This window comes from Chanodichthys erythropterus, chromosome 14 (genome assembly GCF_024489055.1).
Source record: "Chanodichthys erythropterus isolate Z2021 chromosome 14, ASM2448905v1, whole genome shotgun sequence".
NCBI classification, from domain to species: Eukaryota; Metazoa; Chordata; class Actinopteri; order Cypriniformes; family Xenocyprididae; genus Chanodichthys; species Chanodichthys erythropterus.
The window spans coordinates 18,468,636-18,492,505 of NC_090234.1; the positions used below are offsets into that span (position 1 = coordinate 18,468,636).

General features: G+C 36.1%; 1 protein-coding gene across 5 annotated transcripts in view; it reads left to right on the top strand.

Moving 5' to 3' along the window:
* Positions 1-23,870, top strand: part of hdac4 (histone deacetylase 4) — a 249,319-nt gene that overhangs the window by 36,155 nt on the left and 189,294 nt on the right. Inside the window, exon 3 of one of the 5 annotated variants that reach the window (XM_067408592.1) lies at positions 1,138-1,193. The exons of 3 other annotated variants lie outside the window; for them this stretch is intronic. The gene's annotated coding sequence lies outside the window, so the exon portion shown is untranslated. Of the gene's footprint in view, positions 1-1,137; positions 1,194-7,443; positions 7,882-23,870 lie in introns of those variants that run through there. One more of the 5 variants, XM_067408591.1, reaches the window with a different exon arrangement.

Sequence of the window (23,870 nt, forward strand, 5' to 3'; positions counted from 1 at the left end):
GTTGTTTCACAGGCCACCACAGTTTGTTTCCATTTCCTCTGTGAATTGTGCGAGCTTTTGTTTTTTGTGTGTGTTTTTTGTCCAGGAAGGCCTTGATTTGGTCGTGTCGGTGAGGATGTTTAAAGGGGTCATATCATGACTAATCAAACATTTTTGAAACAAATGGAATATGTTCTATGTGTTTTAAGGGCATATTGAAACTTTTAGAAGTCAGAGCTTCTTTCCAAGTGAAACTAAGCTACAAAGATAGCTTTTTCTGATTTTTTTTCTTTTTCTTTTCACTGAAAACGCCTATTAAATTCCATTCATTTCTAATTGAGGCAGCAAACAGGATGTAGAAATGCAAATTTAAATTTGAATGTAAAGAAGTAGAATTGAAATTGTAAGAAATTCATATAACAAATTGTTAAACTTTGAATATTGACTTGACAAAGCCTTTTTTTAAGTTTTACAAAAAGTTTAAATGTTTATAAGATAGATAGATGGATAGATAGATAGATAGATAGATAGATAGATGGATAGATGGATAGATAGATAGATAGATAGATAGATAGATAGATAGATAGATAGATAGATAGATAGATAGATAGATATTGTTTGTATTATATTATATAATTCATAACATTTAGTATGTGTTTCAGTCAGTGGTTAAAGCACACTTAATTTCCCACAATAAATTGTCTGTGTTGAATTCCTTTGAATTACAGTTCAAGAAGTTCCCGTCGTTCAACTTCCTAATATTGAGGAAAGATTTCTGCTATTACTTCTAAACAGAAACAGTTTATTTTTAAGTCTGATCTTCAGAGTTTGTTTTTGCACTTTTTTAGTGTTGATAGTTTTGTGAATCATTACTTTTAGGACCCATTGGAGTAAAAAATAAACCATTTAATTATAACAGTCATGAAAAACTAAATTAAAATTGTTTTTTGATTAAAAAAAACAAAAAACTAGAATTCTAATTTGATCCCAGAGTGAAAAAAACTAAATGATTAAAAAATAGTTGACCCCTTTAAAGAAAATTCTGGCCAATTACTCCTTTACTCTTTATCTATGCTGAGGTTTGTTTTGTTTCTTGTGCATGATGCCAGAAACACATTATATACTTCTGATTGTGTTTATGCTGTGATATTTGTGCAGATGACTCAACGAATAAAGACAATTAAGGGTGGAATCCCTTGATACCTTCAGCAAACGTCAGGTCAGTTTTATTTGTGTAGCGCTTTTCCACAATATGTTTTGTTTCAAAGCAGCTTTACAGAACATAGTGCCTCAATACCTCCAGTGAGCCAGCCAAATTAGACCGTGGCTTAGATGTTTAGGCAGAAGAGGGGAAAAAAGCCTTGGGAACCAGCCTTTATCTCAGCCTTGGTTTTTGGAAGTAATTTTTCAGATTTTCTCCTCCTCAGAAGTTCTTTAGTTCTTTGTCCTCAACCAAACTAACCAGTTCTATGAAGAATCACATTACAACATTTGATTTGAAGCCGAAGCAAATGCTTGAATATTGGTAAAAAGTCACCAGACTATATAAAAGTGTGGCACTCACTGTTTACTTTCATATTCCTATTCGCCATCACGCATACACTATAGGAAGCTGCAGTACTGACCACACATTTTACAAGATAAGATATTTGTCAGTGACGCTCAGGACCAAATCCTCCGACATCATCCTGTCAGTCATCTCTTCTTACTATCTTCACGTGATAAGTGAAATCTGATGTACTGTAATATAACCGACTACCACAGCAAGCCTAACTATGTCCATTTAGGGGCTCTGTAGAATACGTGATTCATTTTTCATGCCTTTCTTTGGAAAGGTTTAGGCTGCTTGGTTTAGGCTTCGGGCACATAACTACATGAAGCATTGCAAATGATGTGATTGTATCAGAATTTGCAACGTAATGCTGTATAAAACTAGTGAGTAGGTTGTAATAAATACAATATATTACATCTTTGTTGCACAATATCCAAAGATTTTAACCCACTGGTGCTGTTTGCGGTCAAAAAGGATCAACATTTTTTTATTTTATTTCAATGAAATTATTGTACTATATTTTAGTTCGATAATGTTTTTTATTTAATATTAAGCATGGAACTAAATTATATATATGCAGTAGTTATAATCCATTTCATTTCATTTTCACTTTTTGAGCATAGTCCTGAAAGCGAAATTTCCAACTTAAACTGTTGTAAATCTTGAATGCTTTGGAGCACAGACTTAAAGGGTTAGTTCACCCACAAATTAAAATTCTATCATTAATTATTCACCCTCATGTCGTTTAACACCCGTAAGACCTTCATTCATCTTCAGAACACAAATTAAAATATTTTGATAAAATCCGATGGCTCATTGATGCCTCTATTGAGAGTGTTTTGAAATCGCCCATTACTAGATATTGTTGAATAAAGTCATTATTATTATTATTTTTTTTTTGGTGCACAAAACGTATTTTCGTCACTTCATAACATTTAAGGTTGAACCACTGTAGTCACATGAACTGTTTTAAAAATGTGTATTTAGTAGCTTTCTGGGCATCTGAAAGTCTTAATTATCTTGCTGACAATAGAGGCCTTTCTGAGCCATCGGATTTCATCAAAAAATATCTTAATTTGTGTTCTGAAGATGAACGAAGGTCTTACGGGTGTAGAACGACATGAGGGTGAGTAATTAATGACAGAATTTTCATTTTTGGGTGATCTAACCCTTTAAGAAGTTTGATCTCTTTTTAAAGATGACACTTGGTAGATTATTGCTAAAGTGAAAAAAGTTTAAAGTGATTTTTTTTAACATTTATTATAAAAAATGCAAAAAAAAAAAAAACATTCATTTTTTTTTTTTTTTTTATGAAATATGTTTTCAAAAACATGTTTTACTCTAAAACTATAAGAAAATCAAAGCCATAAATCTAACCAAACTGTGTTCCAACTTTGAGGTTGACATCTCAAAAAATTAGCTTTTTTTAATTTTTTTTTTTTTTTTTTTTTTTTTTTTGCAGCAATCCCAAAACCTTTTCGTTTTGTACCATTCCAATGAAGCAAAAAATGTATAAAATAAATTAATAAAACATTAAAAAAATTCTGATTTTAAAAAATGACCCAACAGCACCAGAGGTTTAAGAGTGAGACGCATAGACGTCTTTCACGACGGGACGAATACTGTTGTGCTCTTTTGGCCAAATAGGGAATACAAACAGCAGTGGTTCCTTGAAGGCACTGAAACTTTCCAGGCGCTAATCCACAGATTAGCTACTAAAGAAAATCCTTCCAAACTTGGCCTGGCCGATAGCCTTGCAACTGTTCTACCTCATCTACTGTTTTATCATTTGGTAAGAAACATTTACTTTACTGTCAGTATTAAGCTAATGTTGTGAATGTAGGGTCATGTGGGGATGTGTTCAACAAACGTAGCTTTTGATAATGTATCATTTGCACTAAGCATGTTTAAAGTTTGTGAGTTATTGTATTTATTGAGAGTTGTATTTGTTGAACACTTTTGGGATGAATTGGAACGCTGACTGCAGGCCAGGCCCGTCGCACGACGTTACTGCCTGACCTCACTGGTGCTTTTGTGTCTGAATGGGAACAAATCCCTGCTTCCAAGTTCCAACATTACAGGCCTTCCCAGAAGAGTGCAAGCTATTAGAGCAGCAAAGGGAGGGATTCATGCTTTATGTCATTCTTTTTAAATGTAAATGTTCAACCATACATCATCAGTGAGATCATGCACTGATGTTAGGCAATGGGATCTGGCTCTCTGTTCCAATTCAGTAGTGTTCAGTAATGGTTCAGGTCTGGCTGGTAAACCATTTCTATGCGCAACTGTTTTAGACATTGATCACAAGACATGTTTCTTTAGCAACAAATCAGCATATTAGAATGCTTTCTGAAGGATCATGTGACACCAAAGACTGCATTCGGTGGCAAAACAACATAGTATTTCGAAATTTATATCGGGTTTCTCTTCCTCCATTGACACTTGATGGGAAAAAAAAAAAAAACTGTCTAGAACGTGCAGAGACAAGCGGAGTGATACAAATGGTAAACGGTCCCTGTGCTGATACTGTGAAATATCAGCACTCCTGGAAGGCCTCTCAGCCAATCAGATTTGAGGACCAGAACTTACTGTTGCATAGATTTATATTTTCCACCTGCCTGAATAAAAAGAAAGCAGGCAACTCTTATAAAATTCACGAGTGTTTGGTCAGTGGTTCATCTATTGAATGCCCAAAACGGAGTGCTGGTTTGGTAAAGTTTGAGTTATGGGCTGTTTTAAACAAGTCAGTGATGTATCGTAAGTGTACAAGGTCTTAGCTTGAATAATGATGGCGGGAGGCAGAACTGTGTTCCTGCACACCCTTCAAAATAAGCACAATTTAGACTTCGGAAAAGAAATAATGGAGCCGATGACATTCCTCCATCAGCGTTTCAGCCTGGTATGAGCCCAAATCACTGTTCCTAAACAAAAATAAGGAGCACATTCTTTTTTTCCCTAATGCACTGACAATCTGTAATATTTTCCTGTGCCCTGAAAGCATACATGACTCTTGCAACGTCTTTGGTTGAGCAGCGAGATCCTTGAGTGTACACGTGTCTGATTCTCCCTGTGTTTTCCAGCATCTCAGTCTTTTCCTATACGGAGTTATGATTGGTGTGACCTTTCCAAATCATTATCCCGACCGCGCATCAGACAGATGAAAGCACTTGTGACCTTCATTGTGTCGTACAAATAGAAATCTGCCATTAGAGACCTCTTTAATTTCATAAATCATGCTCTTGCTGGCTTTGTTCATCAGAAGAAGGGACTTTTTTTGGTCTAACACTATGAAATGTTGCATAATTATTCACATAATGCTTGTTGTGCACTAGGCTGGTGTTAATTCACGGATATCTTTGACAGCTCAAACTTAAAAGGCAGAGCAATTATTTTGCCCTCTTAAGAATTTATTTTTTTCCAATTTTAAGGCAAGCTTTGTGGAAAAGGTAATGCATTGCATTATGCATCCATTATGGCATTTGACCTGTTTCACCCACTATTTGTGTGTGATTTGTGTGTTTATTCTGTCATTCAGTATTTTAATATTTCAATAATTGAGAATTATTTTATTGATTTTGATTATTTTAATACTTGATTATTTAATCATTTTACTATTACTATTATTTACTATTTTTTTGTATATTCTATTTCAGTATTTGAGTAATTTCATTCTTCATTATTTGATTATTTTTTAATATTTCATTATTTGACAATTTGATTTATTTCATTATTTTAATACTTAATTATTTGATTTTAGTATTTGATTATATTATTATTTTAATACCAGACTTTAATATTTAAGATTTTAGTATTTTATTATTGTAGTATTTGAGTAATTTCTTAATTATTTGAATATTTTAATATTTCTTTATTTGACTATTTTATTATTTGATTTTGATTATTTTAATACTTGATTATTTGATTTTAGTATTTGATTATATTATTATTTTAATATGTGATTTTAATATGTTATTATTTCACTATTTGAGTATTTTCATTCTTCAATATTTAATTATTTGAGTCTTAGAATATGTGTAATATGTGAATTTCTTCTTGGGCATTGATGCTTTTTTATTAATTTATTTTTTATTTTATTTTATTTTATTTTATTTTATTTTATTTTATTTTATTTTATTTTAATTTTATTTAATTTTATTTTATTTTATTTTATTTTATTTTATTTTATTTTATTTTATTTTATTTTATTTTATTTTATTTTATTTTATTTTATTTATTTTATTTTATTTTATTTTATTTTATTTTATTTTATTTTATTTTATTTTATTTTATTTTTCAGTTAGGATGCTGCCTTTGTAGGGAGTTGCTCACTAGGTTGTGGGATGGAGCCATGAATTTAACTTGCATTGTTTCTTAGATTTCATGGCATGTCACAGTGTCCGAAAGAGGGGTTCCTCTTCCGACACAGATGACAAAAACTGACCCTTCCATCCATGCTTAAGAGGGAAAGTGCTGCGTGTTCCTGTTTCTGTTGCGGGGGCTGAAAAGACTCGTCTGTAGTCTGATAGTGTGCAGTCCTCCTTGTGTTCATTTTTTTGCTGTAGATAAGACCACAGGAACTCAAAATCACAGCTCTTATCTGTTTCATGCTCCTTAGTACCGGTCCAGGAAGAGGAGAGCTACGCCACCTCACATCAATCAGCGGATTAAAATAGCACTGTATACAGCAATGCATATAACTGTGATTACTCAAGTTGCATTCAGCTTCTCAAGTGCACTAACACAAATGTCCCTCAGCTAGTGTTTATCATTCTAAGAACTGCAATTAAAGACCTGGCAATGCAGATTGTGGCTTGTCCCTCTCAGCAACCAGTGTTTTGTGTTTCGGTTTCTCTTGGAAGGTTTCTGGCGTAGACTCCGGCTGTGTCCATACACTGAAAAATGCTGCTTTTGGAGGGTAGAAAGGCAACAAGGTATGTCTGAATCCAAAGTGTGTATAACAACATATCTATTAAGATGCTAGTGGTACTAGTATGCCACTTGAAATCACGTGAAAGCATTTTGAATGATTTCACGTGATTTCAAGTGGCATACTTAAAAGTAATGGCTTAAAACTTTTCAACAAGGTCTCATTTGACAGAAAACCTTTTAAGATTTTGAAGAAAATATATGTGTATTGATCATGTTTGGAGGTTACAACACTGCTGAGAAAACCCCAGAAAAATTGATGGAATTTATTGATTTATTTTATTATTCATGCCTGACATTATGACTGTTAGAAGGTATATATGACGGGTCATAAAATCAAGTTTGAGCTTGTCAACTGCATCTGGGCCAAATTTTGGTTTGATATCTCAAAGCAATCAAAAGTTATGGCATTTCGAACCATGGTAACCTTTTATCAAAAGTCCAAAAACCTCTCCAAACAAGTGACCTACAAGTGAGTGTTTTACTGAACATAAGAACTACTTACATGTGTAAACGCCACAAAGCATAAACATATTTATATTCACAGAATAGATAATCACATAGAACAAGTAATAAGATCCTGGTTGATGAGTGACGATCTTCCAGCGTGTTTCAGCTGTGCGCTCCTATTCTATGGTGCACGGTAAATCAAGAGCTTTCAAGCTGAGCGATTAATCCAATCCAAGCACGCTCCAGCTGTAAAACAGTGTCCGATTGGTCTACACCTCGTCCCTACCCACCGTATGAAATATGGTAAAAGTGTTTTAAAGGAGCTGGGAGTACTACACTTTTATTGGCAGCTGAAAGTGTAATAAAATTGAGTCATACTATTTAGACCAGGGGTGTCCAATCCTGCTCCAACTCCAATAAAACACACCTGAACCAGCTAATCAAGCTCTTACTTGGCATACTAGAAACTTCCAGGCAGGTGTGTTGAGGCAAGTTGGACAGTGGCCCTCCAGGACCGAGTTTGGACACCCCTGAATTAGACTAATAAATGAAGAACCAACAGGCATGGATGTCCAGGACTTGAAATTCTGTAGTATTCTGTAGAGTTTTTACAGGTGCATTCGTGCAGATTTTGTGTGGGCCTGCTCATTAGACATGACGTTATGGTGCTTTGGAAGTCTGCCTGAAACCAGTTTCCTTAGGAGGTGCCTTCATAACTGATGTATGTCATTGAATGTTTAACAATTATAAAGAAGATCTGATGAGGATGTCGAGGAAGGCATAAGTAAACAGAGGCAGGGGAAATGGTGAGGCAGACAATGCTGCTGATAGAGCTGTTTCCTGCTGCAGAGAGAACGGCAGTACGGACGGCTGGAGTGGAAGAACAGCCTCATTAGTGCTACAGGTCTGCGGTTGCAACACCAGCCGTCGTCTTTTCTGACACTGTAGAGTGTTTCAGCTCAGCAGATTCAATAGTAAGTAAACTGCACATATAACACTTATTTTAGCTGCTGGCTTGTTTGTTTGTTAGTAAGTGTTTTGATTCTTTGCATTTGCATTGAGAGATTTTGATATGATAATGATAACTTGCAGTACAGTAAGCAGGCACAATTCAGTTGATTCAGTAGCTGTTCTGATTGATTCAGTGAGTTTATTCACTAAAAGATTTGTCAGACTGATTAAAACCAGTAAATCTTGAGTTTGAATGATTCATCAAAAGAATCATTTGCTTGTGAATCAGCAAATATGTTTGTTTTTGTGTGCATCCCATTAGAACAAGTGGAAAGATGTGTTTCACATTCAATTCAGATGTAAAACACACATTCATAATCATAAACCTCAAGTAAAATATTGTTTATTTTGCCGTAGCACTGTAGTTTCAACAGAAAACACTGGCATTTTCAAGTATTTTATATGTTGCTGTAGTTGATATTTGTGTGTTTTCAAGTTTTCGCATCTTTTACTTGAAAAATCTGATGTAATGTCCTTTTGTAAATATTTGATTATTTGAATATCTGAATATTTAGAATATTTAAATTTGTTCTAGGTCAATGATCATGGAATCTACTGACTTTTTCAGCATTTTCTGCACTGATTTTCTGGGAAATCTGTGGAATTCTGGATTTAAATTAGAATGGATTTAATATAGTTATGGAATAATGGATAAAATTATGGTAAAATGTTTTAAAGGAGAAGAGTACTATGCTTTTATTGGCAGCTAGAAGCATAATTAAATGTAACTGTGATATTTAGGCTAATAATTGAAAAGCTTATTAAACAGGATATTCTGTGACTGCAGACTTAATTTAATTTTAACCCTCAATAATTGATTGGATTGTGAAAAGTTACCAGTAGGAAGACATGTGCTTTGAGGTAAGGAGTTAAAAAAACTAAGAGGAAGATTGTCGCAGAGGTGGAACGGGTTATTTAATTTTGATAAAAGACTGCAGATTTATTTTTTATTTGAAAAACCAAAACAACAACAACAACAAAAACAATGCACAGATTAATCATTATTGTATTATGGCTTTTGTTCCAGGAAAACATTGCATTTTTTTATTTTATTTCTGTGGTTGTGTTCCTGACAATGGGCGTTTATGGAGCTGTCCAATAAAGATAAAATACATGCATTTATAGACACCCAAACTAAAATTTATTTCCCTGTAATGTCCCAGGAAATCTTCAGGATTACATCATACGGCTTTGGTTTGTAATTGGTGTTGCATCCACATGTTTTGTTCATGTATACCGTTTGAGAATCTCCTCTCTGGTTCGGCATGGTTCATGTCTTGTGTTTAATGGTGTAAGTAAATGTGGGCGGGTAAGTTTTGTTTCCGTGTATAGCTACAAATGCCTATGTATATAGAATATCATCCACCTCCGTCCCCTGAGGGCCCCTGGGCCATCTCTCTCCATGCGTGGCGTCACGGCCAGGCTCTGTGTCGGAGAACAGCTGTGAGCCGTATGGCAGCACAACACCCCCGCATTCCTCCCCTCTAAGCGAGTTTTCATTTGTAGCTGACAGCTTCATTGGACTTCTTTGTCCCTGGGAGGCCCCCGGGTGGATGACTGTTGTTATCTTTACCCAGGGAGCTCCGTTTCTGTGGCTTTGCAGGCCTCTCCACAAAGTTCTTATTTTGAAATGCTTCCAAAAAATAAATAAATAAATAATAATAATAATAAAAAAAATACTGAAACTGGATGATTTCCATGTCGTTCGGTTTCTTTAATAGCCCTTAAAACATCTGCACACAAAGTGCACACACTGTCCTGACTGTGTAAGATATTTTACATAAAATATGATCACATATAGTCCACAAGAAAAAAAAAAAGAAGCTAAATTTATTGAAATAACCCCATTCCGAACTTTGGGAACCATTGGTTCTTAATACTGTGTGTGGTAAATTCAGCTATTATTTTGTCTTGTGGACAAACATCTTTTATGTAAAATATCTTACTCAGGACAGTACTAAATAAAAAATATCATGCATTTTGTGAGAGCTCTTATTTTGTTAAAATTATTCACATTTTCACAGATTCTGCAAGGGGTTCCCATACTTTTTCATGCAACTGTATATGACTATCTTCTTTTGAAAAAAAAAAAAATAAATAAAAAAAAATAAATAATAATAATAATAATAATAAAAATGTTCACCAATGTGTCATGAGTGAATGTGTGCAATCTTCTTTGCCATGGCTCTAACCAAAATGAGTTTTAAATCAAATATGAAATTTAAACAGTTTATTGACACTGTTTATTTTGGCTCTTGTGCTGTTGTGCCATTCTCTGGTGATTTATGCCCCTTAGGAACAGGAATGTCCAGGAATGTTCCACACCCAGACTTTACCACAGTCTCCACCACAAGTAATATTAAATCTGGACAGTTATAGGAATCAGAAAGTTCTGTCTGGTTCTGATTAAGGCAGGATTTTCTCTGGGGAGGGAGGGAGGACAATAAGGACATGGTCACAGTACTACTTCCTAACATAAAAAAAAATTGTGTGTGCTGGATAGTGTTAAGCTAATTACAGTATCATGTCTTTAACATAGCAAATTCTGTTGGAATCAGTGGTGAATAGAGATTCTGCCTGTGATAAGTTTTTAAACCAGTTTCAGTTTAATTTATTTATATAGCACATTTAATAACGTCAGAGCCGACCAAAGTGTTGCACAGATAAATAGAATTATGCTATTAGCAATAAAATAAAACAAATCACAAGTAGTACACAACACTAAATTCACACAAAATAAAACCTGTATACAGCAGTTACTCCAGCCCATAAGCCTTTTAAAAAAGATATCTCTTAAGTAAAGATTTAAAAATCTGTACTGAAGTGGCCGATCTCAAGCTAAAAGGCAAGTTATTCCACAACTGGGGTGCTGCCACCGAAAATGCACGATTTAACTTTAAGCGTGTTTTGGGCACTGACAACAACAGTGTGTTTGATGACCTTAAAGGCCTATTGGTCTGATGATAGGAGAGAAGATCCGATAAGTAGTATGGAGCCAAGCCAGTCAGGGATTTACAGACAAACAATAGTACCTTGAACTGGATTCTATACTCAATGGGGAGCCAATGCAAACAAGTCAATGCCAGTCAAGTTCCGTTTTGGATGCAACCTAAGAAGTCAGCTTCCTATCTAGGCCATTTGGTTTTGGAACAGTATTCTGTGCTGGTTTACTAGCTGTGTGTATTTGATCATCATCAGGCCAAGGCGAAAGCAAATAAAGTCTTGGTCCAGCTTTAATGAGCTCCGCAAATCCCTCTGGAAGAGGTGAGGAGGCACGGCTTTAAGCTTTACTCATATAAGATTGAAGTAAACAGTGAGTCATTAGGCGAAGAGCCAAAGATCAGTGCCATCGTGTCACTTACAGCTTATACTAAGGTGTGCTAAATTTGAAGAGATCACCACAGGGAGTTGGAGAGATGAGCGTCTAGGGCCTCAGCATGTAGCCCTGCATCATCGTTAACAAGACTAAAGCTGCTAATCCCATGATCCTACCAGAGGCATTGAGAGCCAAAGAGCAAAGTTCAGCTTTGAATGCGGAGTAGTTGTAGGCCTATGTGAAGACCAGCCATTGGACTTGCCATTGTTGCATTTTATAAAGTAACAGTGCCCAACAGTGACAACCACAGGCGAAGGTACAGCGGGAGGCTTGCCTCCCCTGAGCCCATTGACTTTAAAAAGAACCCCCAAAGTAGGGCTGGGTACCTAACTCGATACTTTTTAAGTACCGATCGAACTGCCTCGATACTATCGAGTATCGAAAAGTGTCTTGTCATTCGGTACCAAATTTCGGTACCTCAGAATGGAGCCGAGTAGAGGGGCGGAGAAATGCTTTCGCTGTCTCGTTGAGGAGCAAGTAACGTTGCGCTACATTATTATTTATATCTAAATATATAAAACTATACGCGCGAGAGAGACCCTATGTGCGAGAGGGCGAGTGAATCAACGGTTTCGTTTTCAGTTTATCTCCGAATGGACGGGTGAGAAACGGCTGTTTATGTGAGCAGCCGGTTCACGAACAGATAATACTGTTAACAGAAAACAAAAGTGTCGCACTGCCTGCAGAAACAGCGGAACGCGCAATGTTTCTTAGACTAGTTATGGACAGGTACAACACACAGCAGCTTTACATCAGCGTTCGTCCCTCAAGTCTATGGAAACACGCGACCGGTTCGTGACAGGCTCGTTCGCCTGCACGAGCACAGGCTCTGCCTCTGGCTCCAGAACGCGAACAATTCTGCTGAAAAAGGGATATCAGCATCCTCCTGATACTGTGGATAATCTGCGGGTCGGGCCAAGTAATAAAAAAATAACATTCAAATTAATTGCGGGTGGATGAGAGATGAATCATTAATGTGTTGATTTTAATAAAGACACAGAACTCTTATTTCAACGAACTTGCGTCACTCTTACTTCCGCTTTGATCTTGTTAATAATAATTGAAGAACAATTGCTGAGTGATTTAAAAAGAGCCTCACATACTGAATTTTTGCATTGAAAACTAAACTTTATTAAAACTATTTGCACTGATTTATTGTGTTGGGTAAATTTAGTTAATTGGTGCTTTTTTTATTCCCCGCAGTGGCTCAGAAGATGAGTCTTTGAGTCTGAAAAAAAGTCAACAAAATTAAAATATAAAACCCAATTTTTTTTTTGAGGTTATGTAATCTTGTTTAAACAGATTTTATAAAATTGGTATCGAAAAAGTTATCGTTTAGGTATCGGTATCGAAGTCAAGGTATCGGTATCGTCTCGGTATCGAAAATTTTTGAACGATACCCAGCCCTACCCCAAAGTGTGTGGTGAGTTTGATGGGGGGTTATTGAGAATGAATGGAGGAAAATCATGTGAGAGGAGGCAGTATCTCTATCGTGGTATGGATTGGATATGATCAGTTATGAATGGATATGATTGGTTTCTGTGATAAATCCCACCTCTTGTTTTCGTGTGTATTCTAAAATCGGCCTGAATGAAGGCCGTACTAATGGGAAGATTAATTAACACTCTGGAGTCTGAGGTATCGCTGGCGATACCACCTCGTTCTTTTTCTTACCAGTGTGAAAGAGACTCAAAATACTCCGTCAATGTTGCACATACAATTAAGAGTTATACACCATTTTAATCTGATGAATATCTTCTTTTATTTGTGTACACTCAGAGTAAAAACAAAATGTTGTGCTTTTTGCAAAATAAAGAAAACTAACATTATGCGTGATCTGTCGTCTCCCTCTGAACAAAGTCCAATCTGATAGTTCTCAAAAAATTAACTGTAACTTAGTGAATACTAATGACCCAAAAATGAGACTTATGTCTAAAAAACGTTGAAATGACAGGTTTTAAATCGTGTAAGTCAAGTCGAAAACAAATATTCTCTGTTTATGTAATCTGTATGAAAAAAGAGCCATGTCAGAAGTCCATGATTCAGCTCATTATCTGCTAATGCGGCCACGCCTAGGCATGTGACGGTATCAAATTTTCATGTTGCGATTAATTGATGAAGCTTTTATCACGGTATACGGTATAATTACGATATTAAAATAATTTCCACAGTTTTAAGATTGAGCAATAGCTACATTTGTTACAGAAAGTGTTATTTTTTGTAAATGTTAGTTTAGAAACTGATCATTGTTAGTTTTATCTCAGGTCCATTAAATAAGTTATTTTGATTTTAGTAATGTTATTAAATAGTAACTAAGAAATTAACATTAATTAATAATAATTAATACTTTATAAGTATTTTTATTGTCAGTTTAGTGATAATGAATTAACATGTTAACTAATGAAGCTGTATGTTTTCAAAGTTTTACTGAACAATAGTCTTTTTTAAGTATTCAGTATTTGGTGCTGTGATGAACAACACTGAGATTACAAAAAAATGAATGGTTGTTTGAAGCATTTTAAAAACTTCACTAGCGCAGTTACTTTGTTTGCACGGTGGTAACCGCTGCACGCTGCTGTTCCATCAGCGCCCTCTGCTGTCAGAGAGTGAAGACGCACTTTCATTCACTTCACTGGTTCCACCATGTACTTCTCATGCACGTTGGGATTGTTTACATCTGAGCGCGTATTCTTTTGAAGCAGAATATAGGGGTGTTGTGCATTTTATACGATTGATGGGTAAAGTATTCTTAATTGCCTTATAAAAAATTACTAATTGGTAATCAATTATTATTTACGGTATTCTGAAGTGCCGACAATTACAATATTGTGCATATTCATTATCGAGATTTAACACATTACCAAATATCGGCACAAGTCTAGCCACGCTCATGGAGCCAGCGCTATTCAGAGGCAAATTCTGAGGCAATGCATGCATTCATTGTCTCAATCGTGTATTTATTGTCATGAAAAGTGTTTTGCATAGCCATAGTTAGTGATCTCTGGCAGCCTCTGTTAGTTTGGTTAGTTCCTGGATTGTCACATGGCCTATTCTTCTTTAGGAGGCATTTGTGGACTGAAGGTGTACAGAGCACCCTTCAGCTGCATGTATGAATTGAAAACACAGGATCCAGCACTCACAGTGATGACAATAAATATTGAATAAATATTACACCTCTGTATAGAAAATTGACATAAACATATGAGAATCCATCAATATTTCTCCAAATGTGCATGCTTTTAAGCTAAAAGCCTATATTGAATGCCATAGAGGTAACATAATTGTTCAGACACTTTGCATCACAGAAATACCTTATATTTTAAAGTATATAATAGAATATCATTATTTTAAATTGTAATAATATTTCACAGTATTGCTGTTGTTTCTGTATGTTTGATATACACCATGATGAACTTGAGACATGATCACAGAGGTTTTTTTCACAGCCTACCTGACTGAAAGGCCTCATTATTAGGCAAGTCATTACAACTCATTATGCAATTCTTTTGTCTTCTCATGTGTAAATGACCCATTATTCATGATGATTCACGCCTCCACGCATACTGTGTTTCTTGACAAAAAGTGTCTTACAAAATTTAAATCTCTCTATTGTTTTATATAAACGAGTAGGCAGGATCATTTTTTACATAATTTTTAATCAAAAACTCTAGTCTACAATCTCTAATACCCAGAAGTCTTGTGAACACATATATAATATTATTTTTTTGGCCTTATTCCAGTGACTTAAGTTTTTTGCTTTTTCAATAACCACACATAAACACTATTCTTTCAAAAACACAAACATGTACATACATGTTTCTCACATATTATGGTAGCCTACTTTGTGCTGAATACACTGTAATGACACTTTTTTCCATTAATATGTTTATGAACAACTGAAAAAAGCACAAATGTCAGGGCATGTAAAAACTTCTCCAGGCCCCAAATCAGCCTCAGACTCCAGAGGGTTAAGAAGAAAACTATTTAGCCACTTACATATCACCGCTTTATATCACGTCAAAATCAAACTTGAAATGGCCTGAAAATATGATGACTATTGGGGTTTTTAGTGAGCAATCTGCTTGGTGAAATTTAAGGGTACATATTTGTGTCTTTAGCCACAAGCTTGATGACTGACTAAACTCTTTTGAAATATAAGATGTGGGTCCTGTCTGTTTAATCCCTTAAGACATAACTGTGTTTAAATTAATTTTGCGTCATAAAAGCATTTTAAGATGCAAGTACATTTAACCACTTACATGGAGTTGAACACAGCCGTATGCACAAACATTCTTCACAAAGTGTGCATTTGGAATTGAAAGCAGCCTTCTGTCAGTGAGTTACATATCTTTAATATATAAGCCTACTGCATTCCAAATGACATTAATGATGCTTTTGTAGAGCATTTGTAAGGAAAATACCGTCAAGCAAGACTGCACACTGCAAAGCGTAACATCAAGCAAAGCGCACGTTTATCACAGAGCATCCTGTGCAGTGAAGCCCACGAATGTCATTGTAATTCGCTTCAACCATACCAAACTTTATGAAAGATTATTTTATCTAAGGTTGTGAGGAATCAAAATGCGGGTGTTTCTAAAGCACACGCAGAGTCATCTTGTATGTGCAGTTAAAAACTAAGCTCAGAATCGATCCAGAATCATTGGAGAACAGAATATCATGAAAATCAGTGTTTTTAACACAAGTGGAACCTTATTCCCATCCTTACTCATGAGTCGACTCATTCAAAATCAGGGCTCATTCTGCACGGCTGGTCGTTGTGTGATCCAAACCGGGCAGAACTTTTGAATGAGTGATGGCACGGTTAGGGCCTATGAGGTCGTGGCCTAGTGAGCAGTAACATAACCCCAATCAGAAGCACTGACGTCAGTGGCCTGGCTTTGCTCTTCTGTGCCTACGTATAATGTGCTGTGATGAGGTCAGTTCAGGGTCTGGACACAGCATCTCTGTGTGCTCTCAACCCTCTGACTGGCTCATCTGTCTCTTACTGGATTATGGAATATTAATCCATGGCCATCGTTATCCCCAAAACAAACAAACAACTTTACTGACGTAAGCAAAACAATTGCTTTTTTTGCCAGTGCCTTGTTCTTCATACGTGGATTATTCAGTTAGCGAGGTGTAATTGTTGACGATTTGACACAGTTTTGGATTGGTCAATCAATCATCTCACAGTTGTCGTCATAGCAACCGGTCCATGGGATTAAACTTGCTCAGGAGAAGTTTTATTCAACATAAACAGAATTTTGTTCTGGCTTAATAAGAAGGTACCCATTCAACAGTTAATTTAATACACATTGTGATGCATGCAGCAACCTTACACAGGCTTAATTCACACATTTTATATAATAAAATATATATATATATATATATAATATATATAAAATATATATATATATATATATATATATATATAATATAAACCTTGGATACATTAGGATATTTATTATCCTATTTAAATATGGATATTTAAATCCATAAAAGCATCATAAAACTAATCAAGAATGTAGACAGCGTGAGTAAATGATGACAACATTTTCATATTTGGATGAACTATCCCTTTTAAATGTGTGTGAGAAAGACAAGAATATTGTTTTAAATGCGTAAAGTTGTGTGGGCATCATTTTCATTGCTCTTTTTGACTTTTATATGCTGTTTACTACATATAGAGGATACAATGTCCAACATTGTCCCATAAAACCTCCACTTTAGCACAGTGACCAAAGGATAAATGTAGAAGAATCACTAACAGACAAGAGTTTGGACACACCTGCTGTTTTCCACATTGTAAAGTCATTGCAATAACAAAAATGGAAATATGGAGAATATTTAATGACCAAAAATATTAATTAAATGAAACCTCTCTTAAAAATGAGCTGCTTTGTCTAGATTCCAGCTCTGTACTTTCTCTAAAGTAACTTGCATCCTGCAAACATGTATACTAGCTGGATTCTTCCATTGAAAAACAGATTCAGTGTGTGTCCAGGCTTTTGCCTTAATATGTTTGTGTTCAATATCTCTGCATTTATCCCACTTTAATGTTGTTTCTGCATTGAATCTAGTTTATGATGCAAGAAGGAATTTTCTTGTTTAACTCTGATGCCTCCATAACCACCAGTTTTAAGCATTTAGAGGATTTGTGCCCCCTCCCCACCTCTCCTCGGTACATTAATCTAACAAAATAATGCAGCATCAAAAAAACAAAGACCAACATAAAAGCGTCATCCCAGATTATTATATGGTTTTGTGCGCAATCGCCCTCCTCTCTTTATCTTGCCTGACGTCAGAGGTGGCAGTGGTCAACATGGTAATCTCAGGACAGAGAGGCCAGATCACGCACAGAGAAGAGGGAGGGAGGGTTAGTATGTCAGTGTGGTCTCAAATCAGAGATTGATGTCAATCACATCGGTGGAGTAAACTAACAATAAGCCCTATAAATTTGCCATATCTAGGGACAAGAATGACTTTGAGTTTTTAATTTGTTTATTTTTGACTTATCCAGTAGAAATATCTAAAATATATAAAACAGGATAAAGTTTGAGTAGGATCATTGCATAAATATGTTTTGAACATTTTTTGAACATGTTTTGAACATTGAACATTTAAGTGTATTTTGTCTTAATTTTGACTAATTTTTTAACTTGAATTATCAAATAAGTGAAAAAAAATCTGCCAGTGCACTACCACAAAATATACGCAAATTATATATATATAATGCATTGCTGCTTCTCAAGTATTTTTTAAAAAAAATATATTTTAACTGGAGAATAAGACAAAAATGTTAATTAACTAAAGCATATTTTGCAGTGTAGTCAGAAGATCTTAACAACCACATAGCAATGCCTTGACAACCACCCACAGCACCCTAGTAACAGCCTAGCAACCACCCAGAACATCCTAGCAACTACTTTAGCATTGTATAGAGCAGGGGTGTCCAATCCTGTTCCTGGAGGGTCACCGTCCTGCAGAGTTTAGCTCCAACTCCAATTAAACACATCTGAACCAGCTAATCAAGGTTTTGAGGCATGCGGGAAACTTCCAGGCAGGTGTGTTGTGGTAAGTTGGAGTTAAACTCTGCAGGACAGTGGCTCAGTAGGACCGAGTTTGGACACCCCTGGTATAGAAGAACTTAAACTTGCAGAAAACCCCTTGTTGAATATTGACAGAAATTTTCAATATTGTACCAGTCCAATTATATTATATTAACATTCTACAGTTCAGTGAAGGTCTTGCTGTATTTTTTTATGCATCTTGCTTAAACTCACTCAGAAAACCTTAACAACTATATAGCAACACCTTGGCACCATGGATCATGATGGCGAATTTTAAATGTTAATCTTTTGCCATTTCCAAAATAGTAGATAATACATTTGGTTTGAAATTTACTTCATGACCGTTTATAAAGTATGTTGTATGTAGTATGAATGTGTGTAGTATGAATGAAATTCAGACATCTGCCATGTTGTCACTGTCATGTGATCTACGACAGCAGTTGTCACTTCACCGGCAAACACAATTCGTCTCCCGTCGCCTCATGGGATAGTTAAGTATCCATCGAATGTAATAGTAGAAGTATGTAGTCATCTGGGTACTTTTCGCCTACTGCTTTTTGAATGTTATGTACTGGACTGCTCCGTTGGTGTACTGTTTTTCACTTACTATATAGTAGGGAAGTATTTGATTTCAGACACAGTGTTTTTCAAACTAAACCATAGGCATTTTCATTTAAGGTGAAGTGTGAAGTTTTTGTGCCACATACTTGTGGAACTAAACAGGAACCACACTGGACCAGACATAAGAACAATGACTCAAGCTTTGGTTTAAAAATGGAAAAAAAATATTAAAAACTTATTAAAAACAGTCATTATTTTAAATGCCACACTTTACCTTTAACTATGTCTCTGTTTACGTGTTCACTTGTTTTCCATCTTCTTTGGGTCCCTCCCTCGTACTGATTCTGCTCCATTCAGGCTGAACACATTTCAAGCATGACTGCGCTCATTACAGCGTCAGCACTCTTCTGAAAGGACCGTATAGATTCTGCGTCTTTACACACCATTGTTCTTCTCTCATGCAATCAAACTTCTGATGTTTGGGCTCCTGGGTTAAGTGACCTCTAGCAGAACAGGATTGTGGGAAACAGGCAAGGCCTGAAGGAGCAGGACAAGCCCTCCCACACAGCAGTGATGGTATTGACCAGCTGCCAACGCTCAAACGCTACTAGAAAGTTTAGTTTTGCAAGTGCTTTCCTTTTGGGGAATGAGTTTAGAAAGAGGAAGGGGGAAGCCAGCTCATGCGTTTGCCCTCATTGGCTTTTGTCATTCAGGGTGCCCCTGATGCCATTGCCTTTGTGTAGTTTACTGTAAACAAACAAGCTTATCTTTGTATGTTTGTGGCAATTAATCACGCAACTAAACACGTTTGTTTGTTGCCCATTCACTTTTGAGGCAGGAACGTGATCATTACTCTAATTAGAGGCTCAAGAGCCAAAACATTTGTGAAAGCGATGCTTTTTCTGTCATAAATAGGCTACTGTATGTCAGTATTGTATGCATACTCTTTCCTGAGGCCCCTATTATGCTATTTTAAAGGTTCCTAATTTAGTTTTAGAGTCTCCTACAGCATGTGTTCATGAATCAAAGGTTAAAAAACACTTTCATTTTGTCATAATATACTGTACACTGCACATCACCACATTTCTCAAAAGGGCTTTTCACACTTTAAATAATTAACCCTGGGTTATTCTAAACCCCGGGTAAATGGAATCCATGGTTATTTTGCTTCATGTTTCACACTGCTCATAATTTATCCCGGATTAACAATTAATCCTGTGTATCGTAAATTGACATTTCACACTGTGCATTGCTAAACCCTGGCTTAACGTTCTTATTTGCATGTCTGTGGTGTCAGTGTCATTGATTGGATTGACTGGACATGTTTACATAGCTCTAGCTTTGCCAGGTAAGAATAAAACGGTCTGTTCTTCACTGAAATTGTTGCCTTTTCTCTCAGCATTTGACATTTTTCCTCTTTAAACGCTGAATTTATTGTTTGTATAGAATGCAAGGTGTTTTTGTGACTGTCCAAAGCAAGTGAATATGAGGCTCATGATTGGTTGTCTGTTTCTAAGCGACTAGCTGTAACATTCTGACACTGCATCGTTTCACACTGTACAAGTTTGGAAAAGCGGCACTAACCCCGCTTCTAAATTACAAGTGTGAAAAGTTCCTTTACCCGGGGTTAAAAGCAGTGTTTAGAATGACGATAACCCGGGGTTAAGCACAGTGTGAAAAGTCCCAAAGTCTCTAAAGTAACTTGTTCGAAGATTTGATTTAAAGGCAGGACAAAGTAGACATCGTGCGTGGGCAGCAATGAAGACATTAGACATTATGCAAATTTGTTACATTTGTTATGAATGAACATTGACTGGACGTATGAAGGTAAGGCTGGAATTCCTGACAGAATCGATTCTTTCTTTTGGAAGGCAATAACTTTATTTATAATGCACTTTGATCTTTAAAACTTTGCAGACATTTTACATTTACAAACATCTATATTGTACACTACATAAAAGGTAATATCTGAAAAAGTATAATGGGGCACTTTATAGAACAATTGAGGTGAAATGCAGTCAAGTTACATTTATTTGTATGGTGACTTATACTTAGATTGTTTCAAAGCAGATTCATATTATTAAACGGTAAGATAACGGTGATAATTTTGTAAAATTCATCGGTTATAAAACAACTTCAATTTTTTACTCTAAAGCAGCTCTATAGAAGATAATAGTTTCATTCAGCTCAATGTTGTTTCAGTGCAGTTCTATAACTCTGTGTTGCAAAATGTATATATTTTTATATTTAGCCCTAATATTTAACCAAACCCATTTACCCAAAAGCTTGACACAGTAGGTCAAAGGCATAAAAAAGGAGCAGTGACATTTTATTTCAATATTTCCTTTGAAATGCAGCTCTGATCTTATAATTGTATGCATGAGGTCCTTCATATGAATTCACCCCCTGCATTCTTAGCGAAACTACCTGTCATCCACAGGCTTCCTAATTGCTGGTTTGAGTTCCCTCGCAGTATGGGGTGGGACTATTTAAGAAATCTGCACTTATAATTAAAACATCGCTGCGATGAAAGTAATGGGTATCTCTTGCTCGTCATATAACCTATAGTGACAGGACCATTACATTTGCATTTCTGGGGGAGCCTCTGCCACTTTAATTCAGCGAAAGCTAAAAGAGAGGACATGGAGGAGGAAGAGAAGGAGGAGCTGGATTGGTATGTGGTGCGAGCCAGAATTGAATTTGAAATGTTTTTTAAGAAAAAAACAAGTGTTGATTTTTAATTTGATTTTTATTTTCCCAAGAACATGCGAGTGATGCTTTCCTATGCAATACTTGGCAACATGATGCTAGGTGGTTGGCTGGGGCTGTCGGGGCTAGTGGTTTCTCAGTGGTTTCTTACTGGCCAAATATTTTTGTACTTCTAACAGTGTGGGATAAGATAAAGTTGAGTAAAGTAAAGATCACTTACTGAACCAAAAGCACACTTGTATAAACATTACTCATTTATGTGGGCTATTTTGTACATTTCCTAATTCTTAGAATTAATTTAAACATCTAAATTTACTTCATTGCCTCTTTGAGGGTCCCTTTGAAGTGTGCTTTGTGCTTTGTAGTGAGATTGAGTGCTTAAGGAGAGGCCAAAGTGGCCTATGGCTCTTAAAAAGCTTAGACGATATGTCATACACCAACAGATCCCTGTTACACTCAGATATTAAGAGTTCCTGCTTTGACCAGCCAATGACTGCGGAGCAGATGTGATTCTGAGCGACAGCACTGCACTAATCTCCAGGTCTGTTTCACATGACTTGCATCATGGCTTCAATCCATTTGTTGTGTGCCTATTTGAGAAAGCTGATTTTACTGTATTCGTGAAGTGATTTATATGTGATCTTTACAATTTCACAACATGCAATATAGGGAAGTATACCAACCAGTCATTAGATGACAGCAGGGTTGTGCATCATTCAGAATTGAAATGAGAATGCCTTTTAAATTCCAGTTAAATTCCTGAATTTGAATTGAGGTAGAAAACAGTTTGAGTTTAAATGTAAAATGAATTGAAATTAAAAGAACTTCATAAGACTGAAAACTTTAAATGTTGACTTGACAAACCCTTGTTTAAAAGTTCAAAAATACTAGAAAGAAACATATACAGCTATGGAAAAAATTAAGAGACCACTCCAAGTTCAGAAATCAGTGTTAAGTGGTCTCTTAATTTTTTCCATAGCTGTATACTGTAGATTAAATGAATGAACGAAAGAACAATAAAAAGAACAAATGAGACAGACAGACAGATAGATGGATGGACAAACATGAATAAATAGACAGACAAACAGGCGGATGGGCGGATATACCCGCGTGCTTTACCTGTGATAGATAGATAGACGGACGGACAGACAGATGGATAAATAGATAGATGGATGGACAGACAGATGGATAAATAGACAGACAGACAGACATACGGATGGGCAGATATACCCACGTGCGTTACCTGTGATGGATGGATGGACAGATAGAAAGATAGACGGACAGACGAACGGACAGTCATGGATGAATGGATGGATGGATAGACAGACAGACAGATGAATGGGCAGATATACCCATAACCTGTGTTGAATTTCTTTGAATTGCAATTCAGTAAATTTCTCTTTCTGTTATTCCAGTTCAAATTCCAATTTAATTTCATTTAAATTTACAGTTATTAATTAAAATGAACTCTGGGTGTTAAAATATGAACATAAATATAAATGCATAAATGTAAATTGAGACATTTTTGGATTTCTGGATGCAACTTAAATTTCTTGTTGCTTTGCACTACATTTAAACTAAAATGATTCATTATTAGCATTGAAAAACTGTGAAAGTGAGAAACCTCTGTAGTTGCAGACCTTGACCTGTCATTGTAAAGCCACATCGAATACACAATTGGTCTGTTATCATCGGCTGCACTTCAAAAGGTCAGTGGCAAATGAGTTTACGTCTTTTGAGGACTTCTCTCCATAGAGTTCGATGTATTGGGAAAGTTGATGCGACTCATGTGAAAAGGCCTTCAGAGACTATCTTTTGAGTGTGAGGCATGCTGGGAGCTTTTGAAAGTGAGTTTCTCGTTTTCAGTTCTAACTGTTATGGAGTAAAGGTTATCTTTCCACTGTCGTTTTCTCACCTCCTCGCGGTGGAGGTTCAGATGAGACATGACCCTGAGCGATATGTGTGGAAACCAAAACAGGCCTGTTATTGTTTCACAAAGGATCATGAAAAAAAAAGAGCGCTGAGGCTTTTATGACAGGAAGTGAAAGTCCCGTATTGTATCACGCTGGCCTTCTCGCTGCGAGTTGCCATGGAGCTGAGTGGTGCGCGTAGGAAGAGCTTTGGAAAGAGGCAGGCTGGTCGCGTCCCCCCTCCATCCTGAATTGCTTCTGTTGTTCTACAGCGAAACTTCATTAATGCTCGCTCATTGCGCTGGGAAAGGAAACTGCCAGGCTGT